The sequence below is a fragment of the Atractosteus spatula genome, chromosome 6 (assembly GCF_055471065.1).
Source record: "Atractosteus spatula isolate fAtrSpa1 chromosome 6, fAtrSpa1.hap1, whole genome shotgun sequence".
Taxonomy (NCBI): Eukaryota; Metazoa; Chordata; class Actinopteri; order Semionotiformes; family Lepisosteidae; genus Atractosteus; species Atractosteus spatula.
This window is the reverse complement of record NC_142711.1, coordinates 16,061,504-16,076,474: the sequence shown is the minus strand read 5'-3', so window position 1 is coordinate 16,076,474 and position 14,971 is coordinate 16,061,504.

Below are 14,971 nucleotides of genomic sequence, written 5' to 3'. Positions count from 1 at the left end.
CCATCGGCTACCAAAGGGCTCGGAAGCGTGCCTCTGAAACGTTCACCCAGTCAGCATTGTAACCACTAGGTATCTCTTTCATGTTTGTCTGATTAGACAAGACCTGACTGTCTTTCCTGACCCCAAAGGGGACGGATAAGACCAATACAGGATTCACACAGGCAGGAGTTGTCCTGGGAGAGATTGGGCTGAGCAATCTGGTCTTGGTGAGCTGACTTCCATACCATCACTGTGCTTCCTTGCACTGACACCAGCAAATGATGGGCTCCTTCCAAGACTTTCTTCCTTCATCTGATTCGGCTGCCTGCAACACGAACTGCAGTTTGCAAACAGCCTTTCAGCCACATAAAACCAAATATGGTAAGAGTCAGTCTACTGAGGTTGATATCTGACGCTGGCACTGTTTCCCTGCATATATGACAGTGACCACAAGGGGGCCTTTTCCAGTCTCGCAGAACAAGCGGATTGATGCAGATGCCTCAAATTGGTGCTGTTGCTCACCAGCAGCTGGTCATCCAGCACTTGGGCACATGAGTGCTCTTGCACACATCACTCCGTTTCAAGGACTTGGTGACCAAATAACTCCGTCAGAACATAAGAAAGGTCAAAAACAAGAGGAGATCATTCGGCCCCTCTAGCTTGTTCGCAGACTTAACTGATCTCATCTAGCCACTTGTTGGAAGAAAAGTGGGTATCAGTTTCAACAACAGGGCTGGGCAGCTTGTTCCACACCCCCACCACCTTTTCTCAGAAGAAGTGCCTCCTGTTCTCACATTTAAATGCACTCGCATGTAGTTTCCACATCAAAGTTGGCACGTATTCTAGAAATGATATTCTAGTAACGTATTCTAGTAACAGTATTTTAGTCTTGTTACAGTACAGTTGACATCCTGTAAGGGGGCAGTAGGTTCAAGCAAAATGGAGATTCTTGCCTGAACCACATACCCCAGAATGCTTTGGGGAATGAGCCTCTGCCCTCAGTCACCAGACCAGGTCCTGGAAGGCGATTGGTCAGGTGACAGTTTAAAAGCCAGGATTCAGACACTTCCACTGGTCAGTTTGATTTGCCTGAGGGAGTGACTGTGCGGCCCATATAGGAGTTGTGTGGGGGGTTTGGAAGAGTTTTGTGATGGTCTCCGAGGTAGGCTTGAAAATGAGAGCTGTTTTTGAGGCTGGTTTGCAGCTTGGGTTATATCAGGCTTTTGTTTTTTGTCTGTGCTTCCTGGTTTATTTTCTCATTTTCCTCTTTCACCAGTTGTGATATGGCAGAGTCTGCCTAGTTTTCCTGAGCTTGTCTCTGGACTCTGTTCCCATCTTCTGTGATTTTATTTTATTGTGGCCTCCTGTGTTTCATGCTCCTCCTGGCACTACAAGCTCAAGGAGCCCCCTCCTCTTGAAATTTCATTTAGTTTATTTGTGGCTCAGTGTGCTGCAGCACTGTGCCTCCTCTCACATTTCCTGCTCCTGTCCTTGTGAGGTCACTCCAGTCTCCAGACTCAGCTCCTGATACTCCTAAAACCTTCTAGCTGCTGTATCACCCTGCAACTCGCAACTGGCAGCCCTCTGAAGCTCAGCAGGTGTGAGCCTAGTCAGTACCTGGATGGGAGACCTCCTGGGGAAAAACTAAGGTTGTTGCTGGAAGAGGTGTTAGTGGGGCTCTCACCCTGCAATCTGTGTGGATCTGAATGCCCCAGTATAGTGAGGGGGACCCTATACTATAAAAGATTGTCATCTTTCGGATGAGACGTAAAACCGAGGTCCTGTCTCTCTGTAGTTATTAAAAATCCCAGGGTGTTTCTCGAAAAGAGTTGGAGTGTTACCTTGGCATGCTGGCCAAATTTCCCCCTGGCCTTTACCAATCATGGCCTCCTAATAATCCCCATCTCTGAACTGGCATCATCACTCTGCTCTCCTCCCCACTGATAGCTGGTGTGTGGTGAGAGTACTAGTGCACTATGGCTGCCGTCACATCATCCAGGTGGGGCTGCACACTGGTGGTGGTGGAGGGGATCCCCATTACCTGTAAAGGGCTGTAGAGTGGAGTGTCCAGAAAAGCATTATATAAGTGTAAGGATTTTTTTAAAAACTCTTTGATCCCGTTTGTTCTCCAGGTTTTGCCAGGGTCCCCTTCATGCACCTCGATAGTCTCTGGACACCTCAGCACGTCTGAGGGAGGAAAGGTCTTTTTTCTTGCTCCTGTGTTTGTCCCCATTGACTGCAGAGTGGCCACGTTGCTGGAGCTGATACCCTGCCTCCTTCCCAGAAGCACTGAGTTCCAGAACTCAGCCCATTTCTAACCACTTTTTCCCCATACAGGTTCAGTGTTCAAATGAACAAGAAGTGGCTGGTAATTTTTTTTTCTTTCAATAAAAGAATTACTGGTGACTTCAACGGCGGCATCCATTTCCTAACCTCTTTATCAGACACGAACATGCACACACTCAAAGTAGAAGCCAGTTAACCTACCAGCATGTCTTTGGACTGTGGGAATGAACTGGAGTAAACGGAGAAAATCCATGTAAACACAGGGAGGACATATTAACGTCACACAGGCAGTATCCCAGATCCAAAATTGAGCCCAGGGCCCCTAATAACATCCTCACTGGGAACTGGATACAGGTACCCTGACCGGCCACTAGGGGTCAGCAACACAACATTGCTGTTCCAAGGCAGTGCCTGCACTCTTGCAAAGAGTTGAACATGAGAATCTGTGTACAGTGTAGTCATTGTCTGTGGCTTTGCAGTTTATACTTTGTGAATTGGAGAGACTGTTGGGTTAATCTGTAAGAGTAAGACCCTCTGAACCCTACTCTGTTAAAGCAAAAATGTGTTCCTGTATCACTCAGTTCCTCGTAGGGGACAGTGCTGTGTGGTTGTGGGTTCTGAGAACTGAAGCTATAGATGACACTGGGGGTACAGGCACATTGACGTTCTGCTCTGAACGGGCCCCCAAGACTGGCTCTCTCTATATCAATAGGGATGGTGCCACTTTTTAACTTGCCTTCCGTAACATTGTGAGTTCCACACTTTAGAAAGGTAGCTATTCCGTCGTATTTACACCACTCATACTGAGTTATAATACTGTCTGCCTAGACCTTATAAACAATCCCCTGTCCTTTCCTTGATTGTGAAGACTTTCTTGAAGTAGAATCTGTGGTTAAGGCCTGGCTTTGGGTGCATGGATATACAATGGAAATGAGACTTATTATTCAATTAAGTAGTCATGAGACAGGTCACAAATGAGAGGAGAGGACGTCATTTAGCCCATCTAGTCTGCTTAGTAGTTAGTAGCTAATTGAGCCCAGGATCTCAGCCTGGCTTCCTTCAAGAAACAGCTTCAATAAAATAGAGTATAGCTTGTTCCACACTCCTACAACCCTTTGTAATAAGAAGTGCCCCCTGCCCTCAGTTTTAAATGCATTTCCATATAGTTCCCACATCTGTCCTCTGGTTGGTAATTCACTGTTTATTCCTGGGTTGACTTCTGTGATGCTTTTGAGGATTACGAACACTTATAGGGGGTCCCCTTGTAAATTTTTTGTGGATATATACAAAAATAGTCAAGAAACGAGTCTTATCTGATTTGCAGAATGATCCAGCTTGCATGATACAATAGTTCTATTAATACATATATAGAAAGGCTCGTGTTCCTTCTAGGAATGTCTTATTTCACAACTATTCCCAGAATACGTGAGACGTAAAAAGGTGCAGGTGAGACTGTAGACTCATGCCTGCAAGTTTTGCTCATCATCAGGGTTGCGAGATGTTATCTTTCCCCAGAGAGAACAAGGAAGTGTTTGGTTCTAAACAATCTACACTTAATGCAGGAAGAGGCGTGGTAAGGATTAAGGGAGAGTAACAATAATCATGTTTAAATAAATCTCCAGGGCCAGAATAGTGTGCTTGTAGCACTAATCCCGACAAACAGCAATTATCTCTATTCTGAAAGAGAACAATTCTGTTTGACTTTGAGTGCTGTCAGATCTCCCACATTTTCTACAAAGTGTTTTTTCATTTTTTTATTACTCATGTACAGGGACAGATAAAGAAATAGATGCAGGTGTCATATAGGCTCAGGTGTAGGCCCAGGTATACTACATACTTACTGTATATACAGTAAGCACAGCTGCAGATCCATGTACAGGTGTCAGTAACTGATAGACACAGGCACAGGTCAAGGTGGAGATGTGAGTACACATATAGATACCCTGTTGACACAGATGAAGCATGAATTTGTCTAATCTCAAGGTAGGGCAATCAAATTATACACATGTTTGATGTCACACTACACGATTCTAACATTGTAAACCTTTTACAGGTGGTGACATGACACATTCTGTGTGGTAGGAAGATCCCAGCTCCTTCTGAAATGGCTTATACTCTTTTTTTTTTCTCCCATTTCTTCTTTTCCTTCCCTTCCCCCAGCTCCTCCCCCTCCCTCCTTCTTCTATTTTAAATGCATGTGTGTGCATATGAGAGCGCTCAGTGTTCAAGCAGATTCAATTGTAAAGTATTAATAACTGGGGCTCAGAGATCTTCGAAGTGTAGAGTGTGCCTCTGGTCAGACATTCTCTCCATTGAAATGTCTTCCGCAAGAAGCCTAAGCCTTTTTGTAATGTGTGGGGTCTCTCTAGATGTTCACTTTAAGGGGATAGTTTTTTAGCAGTGGTGAGGGCGATGAGAATGGTTTTGGGATGTTGGATTGGAGAATTGATTACTGATAAGTTGCCTTGTAAGCAAAGAGATGGAGATACTGTAGTAGGATGGTGTAGCAATATTCTATCAATGACTTCTTGCCGAAACCGATGAACCAAAGCAAAACAGCATGAAAATAGTTATCTGGGGTATCCAGTTCACAGTGGGAAGATTTGTCTATGTCTATTAATCCCATTGTATACAGTACATTTTATGCTGTGTAATATGTGCACTATGATTTACTTCATACTAAATGAGTTGTAAGTTAGTATTGCTACTTATAGAGAAGGTATTCCTACAGATTTGTGCCCAGAAGTTGATGTTGTGAGAGATTGCTAAATCTTTTTCCAATTTTTTAATTAGAAAGGATGTAGTTGCATCAAAGGATATACAGTAGCTCAGTCGACACAGCATAACAGTTTGTATACTGTGAGGAAAAAAAATCTGTGTTAAGTTTGCTTAAGTGTCTATTTTATTGTTTTTTTCAATCAATAAATATGGTTGTAGGTTGAAATGAAGATAATTCTTAGATACGTGACGAAGATGTGTGATACCTTTTTGTTCCCATTGACTTGAAAGTCAGGATTGTGCCCGATTGGAGTATTTTTAGAGGGATTCGACGTGGAATTAATGATTTAATTGTTTTTCCATCAGGCAGTCAGAGCCATTGAGATAGTAGTGTTTTTGAAAAGTCTGTGATGTTTTATTGAAGCATTAAGAAATGGTCAATCGGAAATGAGATTTCTTTGTATTTTGATTGTTCCATCACCTTGCAGCAGTTGGTTGTTGGTTAGAGTAAATACATTCAGTGATATGTAGTAGGTGGCTTGCCAGATAGCAATTGTGCAAAATAGATGGCTGAAAATTCCTCCTTAGCCACCAGTAGAGTGGCTAATTTGAACCTGGATTTTTTCTGTTGTTAGTTTTTAGAATCTAATGAGTGACACCAGACAGCGGTGGGTTGAGTTGGAAACATTATGAAGAGATGAAGAATTAACAGTATGTAGAGTTACCATTTTAACAGCAGAGGTGAATTCACCCAGCAGTTGAAGTCATCTCCTATTGCTTTTGGCTGCATTCCAGCTATCTCTGCTTAGTGGTAGAATTGTAGATTTTGCCCAGCTAACAGAAGGATCGGATATTTCAGAAAAAAAGTATTAGTGAGACTGAGGGATTCTTGTAGAGAGTTTGATGGGTCCGGCAAGCATGATAGTACATCATCAACGGTCTGATCTTATGCTGTTCACTGGGGGGTTTGGATTCCCATAATGTTTTCTTTCTGGTTTATTACAGCAGCCAAGAGTTCAAAAACTAAAGCGAACAGAGGGGGTGAGAAGGGGCAGCCTTGGTTTCTCTGTGGAGTGGGAGTCTCTGATGTAAGTCCAATATAGCTTTGGCCATAGGTGAGCTGTATAATACCTTTATCCAGTGGACAAATGATTCCTTAAAACCACATTTTTGTAATGCTGCTAACATTGCATCTAATGATAAAAGTATTGTTTGCATGTTATTTTGCTTTGATAAGTTCATTCAATTGAATATTGTGTGCATAGTGTTAAAAGCCCGAATTCCTTTAATTAATGCATTTTGATCGGGATAGACTGTGAATGGGGTAATCTATATAATTCAAGTGTCTTAAGCCTTGCTAAAAATCTTTATATCTACCTTGATTAGTGAAAGTGGGTGATAATATTATGAACATTCTTGGAATATAATTTGAGTCGTGATGTGAGGGATTATTACACAATGTCTGGAAAGTGTTGTTTGTGTCTTCTGGAGTCTGCATGGTGATCCCAGCCGAATCTTTGATGATTGCAATAATTGATTTTCCCATTTCGTTTAAGCTGATTTGCCAAATATTTCCCAGATTTGTCATTCAACTAAATATTTTCATGTCTCAATTTCTGCATTAGGAATTGTTTCTTATTAATAATAGTTTAATTTGTATTATTATTATTATCATCAGTGTAGACTTAATTAAGTTCCTTAATTTTTTGTTCTAGGTTATTTTCAAGTCCTTGATTCCTTTTTTCTTGTGTGATGAGTGTGATATATTTTTTTCCCCTTAGTACTTTTTTACGGGTTTCACAGAATATCATTGATGGGATCTCGAGAGAATTGTTTGTTTCAAAGTAAGATGCCAACATACCAACACACATGTAACATATTGGAACACACATAAGATGCAAGATTTTTCAAGGATAGATTATTGAAGGATATTTTCTTTCATTTTCTTTACATTCCTTTAATACAGTTGTCATTTGCGTGGTGAGAGTTTTGATGGCTTCCTATGGTGACTGCCTCTTGTTTTTCCTAAAACAAACCTTTTTGGGTTGATGAGCTCCTTTATCGAAGAGACCCTGAACTACGTCACACGAGGTGTTTTGGAGATATAGCACAGCTGGATTTATATACATGTTCTCACATTGCCCTGTCTTCATTCAGCCTCCTGAATTTAAAATACTGAATTTAAGATCATCTCCAACGGCAGCATTGGAGAAGATTGCATACGTCCTTGTGAAAGATAAAGCACAGCTCCTGTCAACCACCAGGTTGGTCTATTAAAATATCTATTTTAGGTTGTAAATATGGGCCTTTCTATTTCATCACACAAATATCTATGGAACAACTAGAGGTTAAGGACATCTGAAGGGTCACAAATGTTTGGAAGTTAGTAGTTATTTGATCCAAGATCTCATCTAGCCATTTCTTGAAAAAAGCCGGGGTATCGGCTTCAGCAACAGCAGTGCTGAACAGCTTGTTTCGTGCTCCCATAAGCTTTTGTGTAAAGAAAGTAGCACCTTCTGTCCTGTGTGGAGGATCGCATCCAGCTGCTCATTAAAAGACAACAGGTTATCGACTTCCAAAACATGGCTGGGTAACTTGTTCCACACTCCCACCATCCTTTGTGCAAAGACGTGTCTCTTGTTCTCAGTTTTCAATGCACTTCCAGTAGTTTCCACTAGCTTTGTTAATTGGAGGATTTTGAATGCTTGTATCAGGTTCCCCTCATAGTTTTCTCAGTTCAAGACAAAAATAAAGAACCCGGAGAAGCAAGAGAACACTAGACCTAATAAAATATGTGCAAAGCTTGCTTTTAACTGGTGAGCTACATCCCCTGTTGCAAATCAGGGTCCCTGATATTCTGCTGCTGTCTGTATAAAAGAGAACAGATGTACCAGGAATTGAGGTCTAGTGGCCTTTCACCACTAAAAATAAAAGACGAAGGCTGTGCAGATGGATAAAGCCATCTTTACCATATTACCCCACAGAGGGGAATTTCAGCAACTTGGTTTAGAAGCTCAGAGAATCCCAGCAATATGACTTCACACCGGTGGCTGTTTTCTCTGAATGGATGACCACGATTGCTTCTGGAATCAGACAGCTCCTCTCCTGCGTCCACTGGCATCCAAACCCTACCTCTATCAATGCTGTTTGCCTAAACAGGTGTCCTACCCACCACAAGCCCTTCTGTGCTCCCACAGCCCCCAGCTGGCGTCCTGTTCTGTTTATGCAAGTTCATTTCCTTTCTAGTACCCTTGTTGCTGAAGAACCTCAGTCTGAATTGCATTGTTTTTTGTCACCTGAAAGGCATTTCTATTTGAGCCTTTAACAGGTCTGGCTGTAAATACCTTTATGCCAAATTGAGTTCTACTGCCACAGCTCCTTTGCTTCTTGCTGATAAACACTGCTGCTAATTTTCTTCTAAAGGATTTATCACCCTCTTAGATCCATTAGGCTCATTTAGTTCGTTTCGTTGATAGAGGCTTATGAATATGAAGCTATTCACCCCTCCTATCCCATCTGGGAGTTCGTAGTTAATTGATTTCAGGATCTCATTCAGCTGTGTCTGGAAAGAAGCCAGGGTACAGGCTTCAACACTGTGGCTGGACAGCATGTTCCACACTCTCATAAATTTAAAGCCCTTGAAGACTGAGAATTTTTAAAGCTGTTGTTCTTTCTTGATTACGGTTCGCTGTTCATTGAACTATGACACACCTTTGACTCTCAGGGTGTTTCTGATTGCTTCTTCCCTGGACTGATTCCAGGAATGGTTTTCAAAAGTCATATATTACGACGTTAATACAGGCTACTGTGACGTCACCTGGCCTGACAGCCTGTTAGACCCTGCTCTCTGCTTATAGTCATCTTCTTGGTTTGCAGCATTTTTGCTCTTGAAATTATAAGGACACTCATGCAGGAGGTCTGAATGTTGTTGTTGTTTTTTTTGCTTTAAAAATGTTGCTTTCATAATTTGGTAAGAAGAAAGCCCATTTGGAGTTGTAGCGTAATGACACTGAAAGTTCTGGTCTTGATTTTCCTTGAGCGAGTTCTTTAAAAAGCCTCAGTGTTTCTGGGTTGATGAAGCATGTTTGGTTTCTGGAATGTTTACTAACTGGGAAACCAACCTTGATTCTGTTGCATACCTGTGATTTATCAAATTGCTCCACCTCCTACAGATCGTCCCCTTCTCTAGTATTTGTTTCCATGTTAATAGTATTATAAATAGTATTTAGTGGGTTCTGCTGTACATTGAGAAAATTTACTTTTAAAACATAATCCATTACATTTCCAAGTTACCAATGCCAGAATGGCATTACTTTTCCTAAATAAAAAGAGACTGAGAGACCTTTTTAAAGGTAGGAACTATGCAAGTACAGTGGATGACTTAAAAAAATATCACATACACATACACCTGTGATGCAGTTGAAGTTTACTTTTCCGATTATTTGTTAACACATCTTCAAGAAAGTATGTCAGTTATGCAATCCACTTTTGTTCACAAGCATTTGTCAGCGCTGTGAGACAGCAGTGCACCACTGTGCCACTTCAAGCATGAGCATAACATAAATTATAAGCTTAAATTCTTTTTTTATTGACTTCAACTTGACGGGCCTGACATACAAGATTCCTGGACTTTTCTATGAGTTCCTAATGGGGATTTTAATTAGCTGGTCCAAAGACTCTAGTTTATAGAATTGTCGTCTTTAAGGAGGTTTAGTCCCTCAGGCACAACGCTGTGTAATTAAGAGTTGAAGTTCAAGAAAGTACTACATTCTTTTCAATGACTATCAAGGATTCGCAGAACATCCTTTAGTCATTTACTACCTGTCCTGCATGATGTTGGCAAGGTAATGTGTTGTGAAGTGTGCGTGAAACAGAACAATGAGACGATTGCAACACTATGACGTGTACTGGTTGCCAGAAACCTGCTACAGTACATCAAACATGTCACATTACTCTATCTGGCCAGGTTACTCTCTCACCAAAACAAAACTGTGTTTGTGTGTCTAGCAAAACCGGAAAAAAGCAGTCCAATCCCCAGTTAATCTTAAGATATGATATGTTTCCTTTTAATAGGCTGGTTAACAGTCTTTTAATCAAACCTCCTCTTCAGAGACTCACAATATTGTAGAATAAAAATAAAATAAATCTAACATAGCATTCCTTGATTTACATTCTACTCTTTAAACTCAAATTTTGAATACTTGTATCAGGTACCTTATGGTCTTTTCTACTCAAGACTGAAGAGATTCAGTTCTTTTACCTGGTCAGCATAGAACACTCCATTAAGACTAAAGAGAATCAGTTCCTTCAGCCTGTCAGTGTGGGACAATCCCTTCAGACTAAAAAGACTCAGTTCCTTCAGCCCGTCGGTGTGGTTCATTCTTTTAAGTAGCTGGTTGCTCTTCTCTAGACTGATTACAGATTAGAAATATCTTTTGTATAAAGTGGTAAACAGAATTGTACATGATGGTCCAAATGAGGCCTTATTGGTGGGTTTTACAATTTTAGCATAACCATATATCCTGGCATTTTGTTTGCCTTTTAAACCCCACAGTGTCTTCAAGATGTAAATGATGTGTCAACATAAACAAGTCTTTTTCAGAAGTGACATCTTCTAGCCCCACGTTTTCCCTTTCCAAACCACTTGCTTTCCCATATCCCTTTTCATCTTCCTCCACCTCTTCATCATCCCTTGTCCATCCCAGCTGGTTGAAGGAGGTGGGGGGACACTCCAGTCTCTCTACACTCTCCTGTTTCAAATGCATGCTTTGGAGCACTTCAACATAAACCAGGTAAATGATCTATCCTTCGAGCAGGGGGCTCACTGTGGCCAAAGGGCAAAGTCACAGACTCATGCAGCTCTGGCAGGTACTCAGGTACATAGTATATCCAATACATTACAGTGTACAGTATATACTATGGTATATAATCTATATAGTATATCAAATACAGTACAGCATATATAGTATATTGTTAAGTGTATATAGTCTATATAATATCTTATACAGTACAGTATATATAGTATATCATATAGTGTATATTGTCTATATAGTATATCCTACACAGTGTAGCATATACTGTATAGTATATCACATAGTGTATACAGTATATTGTTACAAAGGGGAGATTGAAAAAACGGTCAATATCAGAGATTGACCAAGCAGTTTAGTCCACAAGTAAAAGAATTATTCATAACCCCCAGCTTGTAAGTGATTTCTTCAGAATATACCAAAGCAGTTGGTATAATAAGAGGTGCGTGAAGTCTTTCTCTGGCACAGCTTTGGTGAAAAAATGTAATAATCCAGACATACTCAGTTAAAGAAATATTTATTAACAATGACAGGGAAACAAACTACACTATGCACAACATAAACACACCACATACAAGTTACTATGTTTACAGTACGTACAGACAAGGCGTTCCAGAGGCCTAACATTCTAGTCACCCAGAAAACCCCCAGACTGCTGCCAAATCCAAGCCTACAGAGATTAAAACAAGAGATGAATAAATGCAATACAACTTGCGGTTAAATCTCTCTCTTTTACCACAAAATAAAGGGGAGCCTACAGTATCTCTCTTTTTCAAATTTTAAATTTAAGTAGTACTTATTTTTGCCTTGTTTTATTATTTGTGCATTTCCCTATTATAGTATATACAGTAGTATATCAACAATCGAGGCATCTTTCTTCCCTTTGGCAGTCACTCTCAAGCAATGTAAAGTAACTCTCTTATCTCTTGGAAAGCTCCTACTACTGTCTTATTTGTTGGTAAAGTTTGTCTGTCTTTGTTTTATTCTTATATTGGACTTCCATATCGCTTAACTATTCCACCAGTGGGAGAGCAGGTTACAAGCAGAATAAGTGTCCAATCACTACAGCTCAGATGGAAACGTTTCTGAGTGAGAGAAAGGCTCCATCAGCAAGGATTGTGCCATCATTTCTTACTGTTAATCAGTTTCTCTATCTCCCACTTCTAAAGTCATAACTTGATTCCTTTTGTGACTTTCTGCCAACTGATGCTCTGTTTGATCTGTCCCTGTATGGTCAGGACACACATGAGAACCTGTCTGTGCACCTCGTGCTCCTGGGCATTGGCATCAGAACTGTTCATGTATTTCCTAATGCCCAGCACCTTCTCTGTCACTTCAGGGAATTCCTATAACTGAGAAAACTACCAGTTTCACTTTGAGTTTTAAGCACAAAACACTGCTCTGTCACACTCCCACACAGAACTTCTCAGCTGATGTGGAAAATCTACATTCTTCACCCGCAAACCCCCAGGTCAAAATGTCTGCCTGAAGCTCGTACTGTACATGCAGCAGCTGTCTCACTGGAAAATAGAAAGACAACTAAAGTTAGCATCCCAGAAGCGTAATTACTTTACACTTTAACAACTGTTTTTAGTTTTTCTCCATTCATCCAATACCAGATCACGGGGTAGCCGAAGCCTATCCCAGTAAGCAGCAGACAGAAGGCAGGATACACCCTGGACAGGACACCAGTCCATAACAGGAACAGACACAAACACACACACTCTCACACCAGAACCAATTTTCCCAGAAGCTATTTAACCTACCAGCATGTCTTTGGACCGAGGGAGGAAATCGGAGCACTGGAGAAGTATATACAGTAATATAGCATATACACTACATCATACATAGTATGGTGTATATAGTGTACTGCATATAATACATAGTACATCATATATAGTATAACACACATAGTATGTCATTTATACTGTAGTATATCATATTTATTATAGTTTACATATCATATAGTTTGTATAATTAATATGGAGGAAATACATATGAACACGGGGAGAACATACAAACTCCAAACAGACAGCTCCTCAAGAACTGAAGGACCCCTTGGACCAAGGACCAAGACTTTTTTTCAACTTATTTGAGCATACTGTAACCCAACATCTTTTTAGACTCTTTGCCCCGTTCCACATTAATTCTTTCTTTGAAGCTTTACCTATCCATGTTAGCTGTAATTTACAAGTAAGATCATGATCACATTTTTAAGGACTTGTTACTTAAAAGTAAATGTATAATAATCATCAAAAAGGTAATGCTTGCAAAATTGTATTTGAAGTAAAATACGTGCCACAATGCTTAAGATTAGAATGGAATTATGTTATATACAGGTATTTATATTTATTTATTAGTGGGAACTATACATTTATAAATTAATTACGTTGTTTAAATATCATTATACACTGAGCTATTTGTCAGATTCTAAAACTCTTTATTTTTATGACAGAGAAGGTTTGGCACGATTTAAATTAAAATAAAAGCTCTTCAAGAGTTTACCGTTGGCGTAATATGTCATATCTGTCATGACAGCGTCCTTCGGTCAGCAGGTGCCCTGGGAAACTGTCACATTCCAGGGTTTTGCTGCTCTGACCGGATCATCTTTTCGTGATCCGTGTTAATTAGCTTATTATTCAATATTCACTTTTCTATATAAAGCTGAGGCACCACTTTGATGGCACTTCGTCTTTTTTTCCACTGCCCCCAGATTTTCACTTGTCCTTCTGTCTCACTCTCTACAGTTATTTTGCTGGGTCAGCCTCGACTCCAGCATCGCCCGGTGCACCAAGCCGGCCTTCACTTTGCACAGCAGCCTCAAGTCTGCCCTTCTAAGCCATCGGGCTCCTTTCCCAGGAAGCTCTCAACTCAGTTTCTCCCATACAGCAGACTCCCTGTTTTCCGACCGGCGGATTTTTTTTGGCAGCAACCCTGGCTGTCAGCCCCCAGTCTGCGCAGCAGCCTCGGCTCCAAACCGCCTCTGAGCGTCGCCCGGTGTTAGAGCCTCAGCTCCAAACCGGCTCTCAGCATCGCCCAGTGTTACAGCCTCAGCTCCAAACAGCCTCTGAGCGTCGCCCGGTGTTACAGCCTCGGCTCCAAACTGGCTCTCAGCATCGCCTGGTGCTTCAGCCTCAGGATCGTCATTCCTCCCCATTACTGACCAGCCTGGCTTGATTAAGCCCCGCCGGGCAGTATTTCATTAGCTCATTTTCACCTTTCACTTTTCACTCTCTGGGATCTTGCACTTGGGTTCTGACAAATCACCACCCGGGCAGCTATATCCAGCCTCAGCATTCCAATATCATAATAAAAAACCTGCACAGTTGTTTAAATTAGATGACTAAAATATTAAACTTACAAATATCATGACTAAAACACATACTGTAACTAATCCTTACCTTGGATCTAAAGGTAATAATTGTTGTGATTATGTTTTACAACATATTATAATATTGCTAATAACACCATAATAGATTAGAAGAAAAATAGTTTTTTTATAAACAGTAGTAACGGTGACCCAAATAAAGTTGTCCATATTGTACTAAGTGACGAGAAAGACTAAATGAGCCGATTCTCTCCTATGTGAAATACAACAAAAGCACTGATGACACTGTGGAAAGTCAGAATCAACCACTGAATGGGGAAATATGAGAGATATTTGATTGTATCAGAAAACAAACATTTCCCTGTGGTTAAGCAAGCTGGGCTGGACTATTCTTGTCAGACTCAGGCTGAAAATATTACCCTTCACAAAGAACGATGGGAATTTAGATAATTAATTTCACTCAAAGAAGAAATACAATAAATTTGTATCTGAGCCATTTACAAGCTGTGGACGATACTGTTAATTAAGTAATGTACCAACTAGCAAATGACTGCTTTCAAGCACTCTCTGGTGCAAGTATGAAAAGTTGGAAAATGAATTTAATTTTGCCAAAAGCTAAGAAGTGATCCACGAGCAAGTTAAATCAAAACTGGAAAATGTCAGCAATAGTTACAGTAACTCCGTCTTGGACAGTGGATCAAGGTTGAGAATAATGGGAGAATTCAAAACCAGAGTGAGGAGGAGATGGAGAGCTTCTGAGAGCTAAAGATCAACATCAAAATTTAATGTGGACTTTTCCTTTCTTGAATTGTATGCAGTACATGGTCTTCTGAATCTTCTTAAAGTTATA